The sequence below is a fragment of the Molossus molossus genome, unplaced genomic scaffold, assembly GCF_014108415.1.
Source record: "Molossus molossus isolate mMolMol1 unplaced genomic scaffold, mMolMol1.p scaffold_m16_p_1, whole genome shotgun sequence".
Taxonomy (NCBI): Eukaryota; Metazoa; Chordata; class Mammalia; order Chiroptera; family Molossidae; genus Molossus; species Molossus molossus.
Genome location: NW_023425344.1, coordinates 86,103,720 through 86,115,782, shown reverse-complemented (window position 1 = coordinate 86,115,782; position 12,063 = coordinate 86,103,720).

Below are 12,063 nucleotides of genomic sequence, written 5' to 3'. Positions count from 1 at the left end.
AATGCTGCTCCACAGTACTATTTGATCTCACTCTTTCAAAATCTGCCATAGCTCAGGTACAGAGCAGTCGGGGTGTTTATCGCCAGGTGGCATTCCTAACACAGGAGTTGTCCCAAGGAGCAGCTCACCTCAGTGCCACCTCCACTGCTAACACCTCAGTCTGGCCACTCCTCTCCACTCCCACTCCTCATCCCCACCTGTACCCTCAGTCCCCACTCATATCTCCACCCTCCACACACCAAGGTTTACTTCTTAGCTTGAACCGGAGCCTGATTTCAGTACTGACCCAATCTATCATTCCAAGGCAATGACAAGATCTGAGAGTAATAAAGTCCCATTTGGGAAATGTTTTTCAGCAGACTGCATAACAAGCAGTCAACTCGAAACAAGCTTTTCTTACAAAATTATGAGCTGACTTGCAAATTAAAGGGGATGTTGGAATATGAGAACAAGGAAAAAGGTGAGCTACATTTATATTGAGTCACTATGTCAATTCACTAACTGAAAAGCTAGGAATATTGAAATGGTAAGACTGCAGAAAAATAGTTGTTGAGTTCACCTATGGCTAAAATATTTGATAGATGGGCAAAGTATCAAATATGTTTGCTATTCAGGTATTGAATAACTGTGGAGTTTCCCAGACTATCTATCTTCAGAAAATAAAAACAACCCTGGCTGGTGTGGCTCAGCTGATTGAGCGTGGTCCCATGCACCGAGGGGTCACCTGCTCCATTCCCAGTCAGGACACGTGACCAGGTTTCCGACTCAATCTCCAGTAGGGGGCATGCAGGAGGCAGCTCATGGATGCTTTTCTCTCATATCAACCTCTCTCTCTCCCTTTCTTTCTAAAATCAATAAAAATATATGTATATATTTTTTGTTAATCCTCATCTGAAGATATTTTTTCATTGATTTTAGATAGGGTAGAAAAGAGAGAGAGGGGGAAAAACATCGATGTGAGAGAGACATGTTGATTAGTTGCCTCCCGCACAACCCTGACTGGGGCCGAGGATTGAACCTGCAACCTAAGTATTTGCCCTTGACTGGAATCGAACACGTGGCCCTTCGGTTCAAGGGCCAAGGCTCTAACCGCTCAGCCAAACTGGCCAGGGCAATAAAAACATTATTTTTAAAAAAACAGAAAATAAAAACAAGCATAAACAAAAGCAAGGGATAATAGAAAAAGTGGGTAAAGGTGTTTGACAAGATAATTTATCCTAAAATGGCCACATAGTTAACACTACTTACTGTTTTAAACTTAGTGCTCATAACTTACCGTCCATAACCAACTGCCAAAATTAGCTCTCGCGTCTCTCCTTTAATGCATCTAACAGTTCCGGTGCTGCTCTGAGAATGTCCTCATCGTAAAGGTATCTTGTCACAACTGTTCTACAGTTGTGAGTACACAAAACATGGAATTTGTTCTTGTATTAGTCTTTCTTTATTATTGTGTTATTTTCTATACGAACAAATGTAAACCTACTTTTGCCTCACCCTGTGATGTATCAAAAGTCTCGGCCAATGCAATTAGAAAGAAAAAATAAGGTAAAAGTGTTGAAAAGAAACAAAACTGCCTGCATTCATTTTCTGTGGTGCTGTAACAGATTGCCAAAATGTAGTGTAGTGTCTTGAAGCAACACAAAAACATCATCGTATAGTTCTGCAGTTCAAAGATCCCACTGGGCTAAATTCAGGGGTTGGCAGGACAGCATTCCTGTCTGGAGGCCCTGGGGAGAATCCGCATCTTTGCCCGTCCCAGCTCCTGCATCCTTGCATCCTTCCTCCACCATCAGAGCCAGCAACATCGGCCAGTCCTTCTGACGCCACCGTCTTTCTGCTTCTGCCTCTCCTGCCTCTCTCTCCCTATTGTAAGGAGCCTGTGATTACACTGGGCCCACGTGGATAATCTAGGACAATCCCCCTATTTTGAGGTCAATTCATAGCAAACTTAATCATTTTGCAAACTTCATTCCCCTTTGGCATGTAGCATCACCTACTCACAGGCTCCTGGGATTGGAGATGGACATCTTCGGGGGTCATGATCCTGCCTCCCACACTGATATTATTCACAGAGAGTTGGATTGTGTATATACATAAAGTCTTAAAAACTACAAAGTATCATATTTTATAGTGTTGGCATCTTCTGAATGTTATAAAGAGTTAATGTAACATTGAATTTTTTTATAAAATAAAGATGCCATTCAAATAGCATAATTTTCACATGCTATACTAGTAAGACTACTTGAAAATCTGATGTTACTACTTAAATATTTTTGACTTCTGTTTATCTTCAAAATATTATGGTGTGTGGCTTTTGTTACTTTTATTAATTTCCACTGGAAAAGCTGTTCTTTGCTTTGTTTTGTTCTAAGCTATTTAAGATTTCACGAGAAAGCATGGAACAAGATACTACTGTTACATAAGATCACGCTGAATCCTCATAACACTGAAAAGTAAATATTATTCTCCCTCATTTACAAATAAAACAGCCGAGACGCAGAAACGTTGGATCCCTGTTCATCTGGGAAATAAGTGGCCCAGCAGAGATTCCAAGGCGGGACAGTCCTTGCAGCTCCTGAAGGCCCTACCCCCTGCAGCTCCACCACCCTGGCCCTGGGCGGGGGGGGGGACACTCCACATGCCACCATTTCTCCAGTCGGGGATGGCAGGATTCCACGTGGCCAGTGACGATAAACGACAACCCTACCCCTGTATATTTGCATGGCATTTGGTATTTGTATGCCATTTCCATATCAATCCTGTCTGGTTCTCCCCATGACTATGCACGATGAATAATAGTGTATTAATGTTTTCATTTGGGGAAAAGATTCAGAGAGGAAGAGTTACTGAGCCAGAATGACACCTCTGTTAATAGCATCGTGTAGGACCAGGTCCCCTCACCCTTGAGCACTGTGCTAGCACCAAGAAATAGAGCATGAGAACTTCAAAAAGTAGTGTTCCAAGGCCTAGCTGACATGCATTCTCCATGAGATGTTTTTGGGTAGGAAAAATCTCATCATTTTGCCCTGGCCGGTTGTTCAGTGGTTAGAGCGTCAGCCTGCGGTCCAGAGAGACCCAGGTTCGGTTCCCGCTAGGGGCACGTACCTCGGTTGCAATTTGTCCCCGGCCCTGGTTGGGTCATGTGGGTGGCAACACACTCTATGTGTCCCTTTCACATTGATGTTTCTCTCTCTCTCTCTCCCTCCCACTCTATCTGAACAAAATATCAAAAAATGTCCTCATGCAAGGATAAAAAAAAAAATCTCATTTTCTACTGAGTTAAGCTCTTCCCTTTTTTTCTTTTTTTTTTTTTGTTTGTCATATTAGGAATAAATTATTTCTAGAATGTTCTCAGTTGATATTTGCATTCTTTCTTGTCATTCAAAACACAAGTAATCCAGTGCTGAAGAACTCAGTTGCTGGAGCTAAATGGCCTGTGTTTGAATCCCTGTTTGACCACTTATGAAGGCAAGTTATCTAACTTCAGTGGGCCTCAATTCCCTAATTGTGAATGATAGGAGAACCTACCTCAAGGTGGAAAGGAATGTACATATTTAAGGAGTCAATACATATACAGGCTTAGGTGGAAGCCTGGCCCAGCGTCAGTACTCAGTAAACCGCTAGCTGTTACTCTCTGCAGAACAAAAGCCCTGCATAGCTATTATCTCAGAGGAAAGTTTGCCGTGATTAGGTTCCATTCTATGTTAAGAAAGTAAGACATTTGTTCATTAGAACTCAGTGCTTTTTCTTGCATTTTAGTGATGATTTGGGGCCCTGGCCGGTTTGGCTCAGCGGTTGGAGTGTGGGCCTGCGGACCAGAGAGTCCCAGGTTCAGTTCTCGCTAAGGGCATGTACAAAAAAAAAAAGGAAAAAAAAAAAAAGAAATTTAGTGATGATTTGAGTGCCACAAAGGCATCTGTATACACCCTATAATAGGCTGAGCACCAATTCTGTTAGAAAAGCTAATACGAATGATGAGTTGTTTTCTTCTTTTCTCCCACTCCAGCCTTACTGAGGTAAAACTGACATAAAAACTGTACATGTTTAAAGTATACATGGATATGTGAACATTTAAAATAATTACCACAGTCAAGCTAATTGTCATATCCATCACCTTACATAGTTACTGTTTGTGTATATGCAGTGAGAATACTTGAGATCTGCTCTCTTTGCAAATTTCACACATACAATGTAGTATTAACTCTAGTTACGAAGCTGTCCATTAGGCCTCCAGAACTTATTCATCTTACGTAACTGAACCTTTGCACCCTGTGACCAACAGTTCCCCATTTTCCCTACTCCCTGGCCCCTAGAAACCACCATTGTCCTCTCTGCTTCTATGAGTTCAACTTTTTTAGTGTTCACATGTAAGTGAGATCATACAGTATTTGTCTTTCTGCTTACTTCAATTACCTTGATGTCCTCCAGGTTCATCCATGTTGTTGCAAATGGCAAGCTGTCCTTGTTTCTCATGGCTGAACTGTATTCCTGTGTGTGTGTGTGTGTGTGTGTGTGTGTGTGTGTGTGTGTGTGACATTTTCTTCATCCATTCTTTCCATATGCCAGCTACTGCAAATAATTCTGCAGATAGTTTTCTTCTAATAACAAGTTCAAAACTACTAAATGTCACTACCTTCCAAGACACTTAGCAATTGTCCTTGTATAATGATAGGTAGGTAACTATTGACAAGCGAAAGATAAGGGACTCTCAGGAATGAACAGTCAGAGGGGAGGCCATCCAAAGACAGCTGAATTGAGAAGGCCTGCGAGGCATTATCTACATGCCCCGACGCTGGTGGCACAGTCCAGTCAAACTGCTGGAAACGCAGAGCTCTAAGTGTCTTTCTCAGTAGGTTCATGGGCCAGAACACATGTACCCTGAACTTGCTTGTTCCAGGCACTATAAGGAATACTATAATATTAGCAAAGACAAAAAAAAAAAAGATTAACACCTAGATTAGAGCAATCGGCTTTCCATAAACCAGTCTCTTTCTGGTTAAGTTCAATGGTGCAGAATTTTATTCAATAAAGATTAATTCATAAAAATTTTATCACAGATAACTACAAACTCTTTCTTCTGTCATATATCTTCCTAGCGATGGAGTGTGTGGCTGTGTTCTCTTAGATATTTGCATTTGGGCTAAACTCCAGCTCACACCGAAGCGCAGTGAAGTCAGTCAGTAGCTCCGGGGATGCTTCCTCGACCGAGGGGAGCCCGCTGCCCACTCTCGTGCACTTGAGCTGTTTTCTGGCACTAGTAAAAGGTGTTCGATGAACCAAGAAAATGCTCTTGTTCAAGGTGCTTTGAGGCCAGCGGCATGAATTTACGTGATCCACCTGCATGTCTAACCCTAACTGGGTCCTTGGGTCTGTATACCACGGGCACTGAGACCAAACTCGAATGAATCAGCTCAGCTCAACGGTCTCAGAGGTCTGCTGCCGAGCTCTGGGAAAAGGAGACACCAAGGAATTCGTGATCTATACAGGTGAAGAGGTACTAGTGACACCTGTCATTTAATGCATGCTTACCACATACCATTCTGCTAAGCCATCACACGTATTATCTCATTTAATTCACACGACCACCTGTGATTACATACTTCATTGGTCTCATTTTGCACGTTATAAGACAGAAACTCAGAAAGGATAAGTGATTTCCCCGAGCTCACACAGCTAGAAAGCAGCAGAGCCAGAATTTGAGTTTAGGCACAGTTTGGCACAAAGGAGGAGTATTTGGCCAAACCAACTCCATTTCTCACTCTACGACTCAAAGAATGCTAACGAGGGAGGTGGCTGGAGTCAAGGGAGGAGGCTGCAGGTCCAGGCAGCTCTCTCAAATGTCTGCTGTCAACACCGAAACAGGCCCCTGGGAAATGCAGGGCAAACTTCCCCCTTCTCTCTGAGACCAGAACCACAATTAAGAATCATGATACTTGCTAAAACTGTTTTCTGTCCCCTCTATCATACATATCAAATCCTATAGTAAATTAGGTCACTATCTCTTGATGAGTTTCCCATTTCCAGAAGCTAACCATCCAGCCCTGGCCGGTTTGGCTCAGTGGTCAGAGCGTCGACCCGCGGACCAGAGAGTCCCAGGTTCGGTTCCCGCTAAGGGCACGTACCTCGGTTGCGGTTTGTTCCCCGCCCCAGTTGGGATTGTGTGGGTGGCAGCCACTCGATGTGTCTCTCTCACATCTATGTTTCTCTCTCTCTCTTCCTCCCTCTCTCCCTCCCGTTCTATCTGAAGACAAATGCAAAAATGTCTTAGGTGAGGATAAAAATAAAACAAAACAAAAACAAAAGCTAACCATCCACAGTTCAATACACGGCTCCCTTCATATAATACGATCTATTCTTTGTCTGGAGACTCTGAGAGCAGAAGAAGCCAGTTTCAGTGGTCATACTGACAGAAACTTCAAATGTAACTCTGGACCCAAACATCAAAGGCACGCATGTATGTAAATATACAAGTAAATATTTTGTGCAAATATACATTTACATACAAATTATTATACATTTCTGTGCTTTGGGGTCTCAGGAGAGCAGAAACCACAGCAAAAACCAACCCTGTGCTGTGTGCAAGCCGCTGGGCCATCTTCCAAAATACACGCGGATAAAACTGAGACACGAAATGAAGAACAAGTCTCCTCACATGATGAAGATGCTGTTTTTGTATAGCTGCGATACTCTGACAATATGCAACCATTTACATTCAAATTACTGATGAGAGATGTGAATCAGAAATGAAAAGAGAAAGATGCCTGAGAAAAAAACTGATCATCAGAAAAAATTTACTCAATGCAAAAAATATCCTGAGTCAGATCATTTGACGGTGAGATGACCCTAAAATCTCCTCAGTTCATCAGCCTTGTCACAGTGAAGGAGAGAGGACTCAAAGGTCACATGTAACTGCAATGTATCACGTGAGCTTGGTCGTTGTAACACCGTCTTCGGTTTTTCTGCATAGTGTCTCCTAAGAATGATTCTATTTTGAATTCATATGGAACTTGTCTTCTGAAGCGCTGAGGGCACCTTCACTAAAATTCAAGCGAGCAGAACCCTCCGGGGAAAATCAACACAGTGTCAGTGAAATATAAGGAGGAATTATTTACAGTGTATTCAAGACATTAAGGAATGTGACATGCAGGCTTTCAGAAAACCAAAATCCGACTCGTAGGGAAGTGGCAAAATGGGAGATAAAAGGTATGAATGCACATTGGGGTGCATGCAGGGAACCACAAAGTAAAAGTAAACCTACAAACAGAAAACCGGCATCTGGACAGTTTCAAGGGGCTCCTAGTTTCTGGTAGGCCCAGGTGTTCCTTGGCTGGTAGATGCCATTCTCCTGTGTCTTCGTGTGGTCTTCTCTCTTTACCTGTCCGTCTTTGTGACCAAACTTCCTCTTTTTATACGGATTCGGTCATGTTAGATTACAGTCCACCCTAATGACCCCATCTTAACTTCATCATCTGCCAAGACCCAATTTTCAAATAAGATCATATTCACAGGTCCAGGGGATCAGGACTGCAACCCCTTTGGGGGCATATGATTCACTCCATAACAGGTGGGCAGAAAAGAAGAACGTTGAATGCAGGTATGACAGGTGTCAATCACCCTGGGGCTTTGCTTTTCTACCCTGAAAATCGTGATACCCAGAAAACTGCTGTGGCACTGGAGTGATCTTCTGGGAGTGATGTTGCTACTCAGAAATAAAGTATTTATTAATTTGGGCATATAGCACATTGTTTGCTTCTGCTGGACGCTTTTTATTTTTTATTTCTTGTTCAGATAGAGTGGGAGGGAGAGAGAGAAAGAGAGAGAGAAACATCGACGTGAAAGGGACACATTGAGTGGCTGCCACCTGCACAACCAACCAGGGCCGGGGACAAACTGCAACTGAGGTACGTGCCCTTAGCTGGAACTGAACCCGGGTCTCTCTGGACCGCAGGCCAGCGCTCTAACCACTGAGCAAAACCTGCCAGGGCCTGGACGCTTTTTAAAAAGAGAGGGCTTCCTAATAAAGAAACTTTGGTTTTGGTAATTCTTTGAGGTTGCTTATTAAGAACACATTCTTATGTGGCTAACACAGAAATTTACTGATACTCCAAACTGCACTGAAGTCTAGGAGCCAAACACCTGGGACAAGGAGGCGGATAACTCACAACTTTGAATAGAACACTTTTTAAGTCATGAAAATGTCAGTGGGTAAACCCGTTAAGTTCCGGAGCCCACTCATGAAGCATTTAGCATTTACTCCATAGAAGTAATATATCAAAATGAAACACTGCCATTTGCAACATGGATGGACCTTGAGAATATTATGCTAAGCAAAATAAGTCAGACAGAAACAGCTAAGAACTATATGATTCCACTTATATGCAGGATATAAAACGGAAACTCATAGCAGAGACAACAGTATGGTGGTTACCAGAGGGAAGGGGGTGGGCGTGGGAGGTAAAGGGGGCCAAATATTTGATGATTTGATGTTGGGTGGTGGGCACACAATATAATATACAGATCACGTATCATAGAAATGTATACTTGAAACCTATGTGATCTTATTAACCAATGTCACCCCAATATATTTAATTTTTTAAAATGTGTTTTCCTTCCCCAGGACTTCTCAAATGTATTAATATTATTATTTTTTTAATCCACACCCGAGGATATTCTTCCATTTATCTTCAGATAGAGCTGAAGGGAGGGAGGGGGAGAGAGAGAGAGAAACAAACATCGACATGAGAGAGTACACACATCGACTGGTTGCCTCCTGCATGACCCCAATCAGGGCTGGGGACAAACTGCAACCGAGGTATGTGCCCTTGACTGGAATCCAACCTGTGACTCATTGGTCCGCAGACTGACACTCTAATCACGGAGACAAACCAGCCAGGGCTCACATGTATTAATTTTAATGAAGAAAAAAAAAATCACAGCCTGGCCTGTGTGGCTCCGTGGATTGAGTGACTGAGAGGTCCCTGTTCGATTCCATTCAGGGCACAAGCCTGGGTTTTGGGCTCGATCCCCAGTAGGGGGCGTGCAGGAGGCAGCCAATCAATGTTTCTCTCTCACATCCTCACATTAATGTTTCTATTCTCTCCCTTCCTCTCTCTTTCTAAAAACATCAATAGAAACATATATGCATATGAAAAGATCACATAAAAGATTTAAAAGAATGCAAAATAGTACATAATCTTAATATTTTTGCTCTATTATTTTTGATTAATGATCCCATTAAGCTTTCCTATATAAATGACGTTATAACTTTAATTGTTCAACGAAGTTATAATTTTGCTGCAAATTAGAAACCCTTAAATTAGTGTTATTCTGCAATGAACCCTTACTCTGTGTGAGCTTAAGAAGAACTAAAAATGTTTGTGAGCTAAAAATGTTTGTGTCTCAAAATATTTAGTCTCATTAGTAACTAACGAGCATTAGATTTACTCCCAGGGAGTAACTAGTAAAAAAAAGGATCAAGACATATTTATATGAATTCCACTAGTGGATTAGGTACATAAAGGAAATAGAGTGGACCTTACTCCTCCTTCAGGAAAGGTGTTCAATCCCTCATTTAATTCAAGATTTCAAAGTAAATATTCTTCTAAATGTGAAACTTAAAATTGCCCGTAATTTGTCTATTTTTCGTTAGCTTTCCCCAATTGGTCTTCCTGCATTATCTACAAGTCCTAAACAAAGAAAAAATTATAACTCGATTTTGCGTTTGTGAAGGGTTTTTATCTTGTGCGTGCCTAACTTCCCATAAACACTGTGCCTAATCAATGAAATGCATTTCGGAGGGATAAAGGCATTTTCTATAGCACATCTCACCAACAGAGGGCAGACCCTGAATGCCCAGAGAAGTTCTGTGTCCTTAAATGCCCTTGGGCCCAGTTCTTCATAAACTCACACAGAATAAAGAATTACAACTGCAAGTCCTTCTGGTTATGTTAGTGACCCCAACTCTAATTAACTTACGTGAAATGTATTTCCTTTGCCTACACATCTTATCTCTCAAATAATATCCTCTTGTTTTAAGAAAACAGTGTAAAAAGCCAACAAATAAGCAAACCAAATATTTCTATAAGCCCCAAATCCAAAGAGCATAAAGATGAAAACAAAATCTGATATATACAACTAGCAGGTTTTTCCAGTAAATCCAAGGAATGATGTGTATTTGATAATATCCAGAAATCTGAGTGCTAATTAACATAAAGATTTATATTTCAATTGAAATAAACTGCAAACAAAATATTAGCCCCAGAAAGGCCCACCTTTTTGAAAACTGGCAGAAAGAACTTGCCTGAGTGCTCATGAATTCTTGATTTAAAAAAAAATAAGCCCTGGCCGGTTTGGCTCAGCGGTTAGAGCGTCGGCCTGCGGTCCTGAGAGACCCGGGTTCGGTTCCCGCTAAGGGCATGTACCTCGGTTGCAATTTGTCCCCAGCCCTGGTTGGTTGTGCGGGTGGCAGCCACTCGATGTGTCCCTTTCACATCGATGTTTCTCTCTCTCTCTGTTCCTCTCTCTCCCTCCCACTCTACCTGAACAAAAAATGGAAAAATGTCCTCGGGTGAGGATTAAAAAATAAATAAATAAAAATAAAATAAAATAAAATAAAAGTGTTTTTATTGATTTTAAAGAGTGAGGAAGGGAAAGGGGGAGAATGAACCATCGATTGGCTGCCTCCTGCACGCCCCCTACTAGGGATCAAGCCCACAACCCAGGCATGCTCCCTGACCTGGCATTGAACCAATGACCTTTTGGTACAGGGGACAATGCTCAACCAACTGAGCAACACTGGCCAGGGCTATGAATTCCTGATTTTTAAAAATTAAGTAAATTATGTAAGTGCTTAATTAAACATTAATATTGCATTTTACAAACTTACCTTTAGTGAATTGACAGCAAGCTCTAAAAATTCAATTAATACAAAAATTATTTGATTATGTTCAAAACGTAAACTTTGCTTACTAATTTTCTCGGTCTTTCTCGATCTGTTTTCCCATCTCCACATTTCACTCAAGTCAAAAACACTGCAGCACACCACATGCACAAAGTCCCAGGTCACAACGATAACAAAAGAGGCTCCTGCCCTTGAGGTGTCTGCAACCCATGTAAACAAAATCAACTCGCTGAAATGCAAGGGGAGCATGATAAAAGTTCTATAATGGTGGCACAAATGTAGGAAAACCCAAGAAGAAATAATGAAACAGTTCTTGAAGTCCTGGGTCGTCAACAGATGAAAAGTGCTTTTATACTACTGTCACGGTTCTCAAGCCCTGAAACCAAGCTTTTCTCAAGTGAGGACACTCTGACTGGAGGTTAGCAGAAGGTCTGGGATACTTGACCATGAGTTTGTTTCTACAGATGAGCCTTTAAAAAAAAAAAAAAATCCTCACCCAAGGATATTTTTTCCACTGATTTTTAGATAGAATAGGAGAGAGAGAGAGAAATATTGATGTGAGAGAGACATATGATAGGTTGCCTCCCACACGACCCTGACCGGGGCCAGGTATTGAACCTGCAATCTAGGTACGTGCCCTTGACTAGGAATCAAACCCATGACTCTTCGGTCTGCAGGCCAGCACTCTAACTGCTGAGCCAAACCGGCCAGGGCCGTATGAGACTTTTATATAAAGATGTTTTATATGAGAAAGCACTAGAAATACATTACTGATGACACTGCACAGGCAGAGCAGGGACCTGACTGGGAGTGGACAGTTCCTACGGCTGGTTCCTGAAGCCAGGGGGCTCGGGGCTGCAGCGACCCTCCAGGTCAGAGGAGCTCATAGGTGTCCCGCACACGGAGCCTCTGACAGCCCTCCCGAACGCCTGACCCCTCGGAAAGAGTGCACTCGGACCAAGGACAGCCCTGTGCGCCGTCTCCCTCAACCCCTGCTGGTCACCACATTCTTTACTGAGGCACAAAGCAAAGAATAAATCAAGAATTTCAAAAGAACAGAGAGTTAGAAATTAAGAAAAGTGTATTTTTATTTATTTCTGAGTTTTCTATCAAGGATCTATCATATGCCCCTAAAATAAGCCCCTTCTACACTGTCTTACATT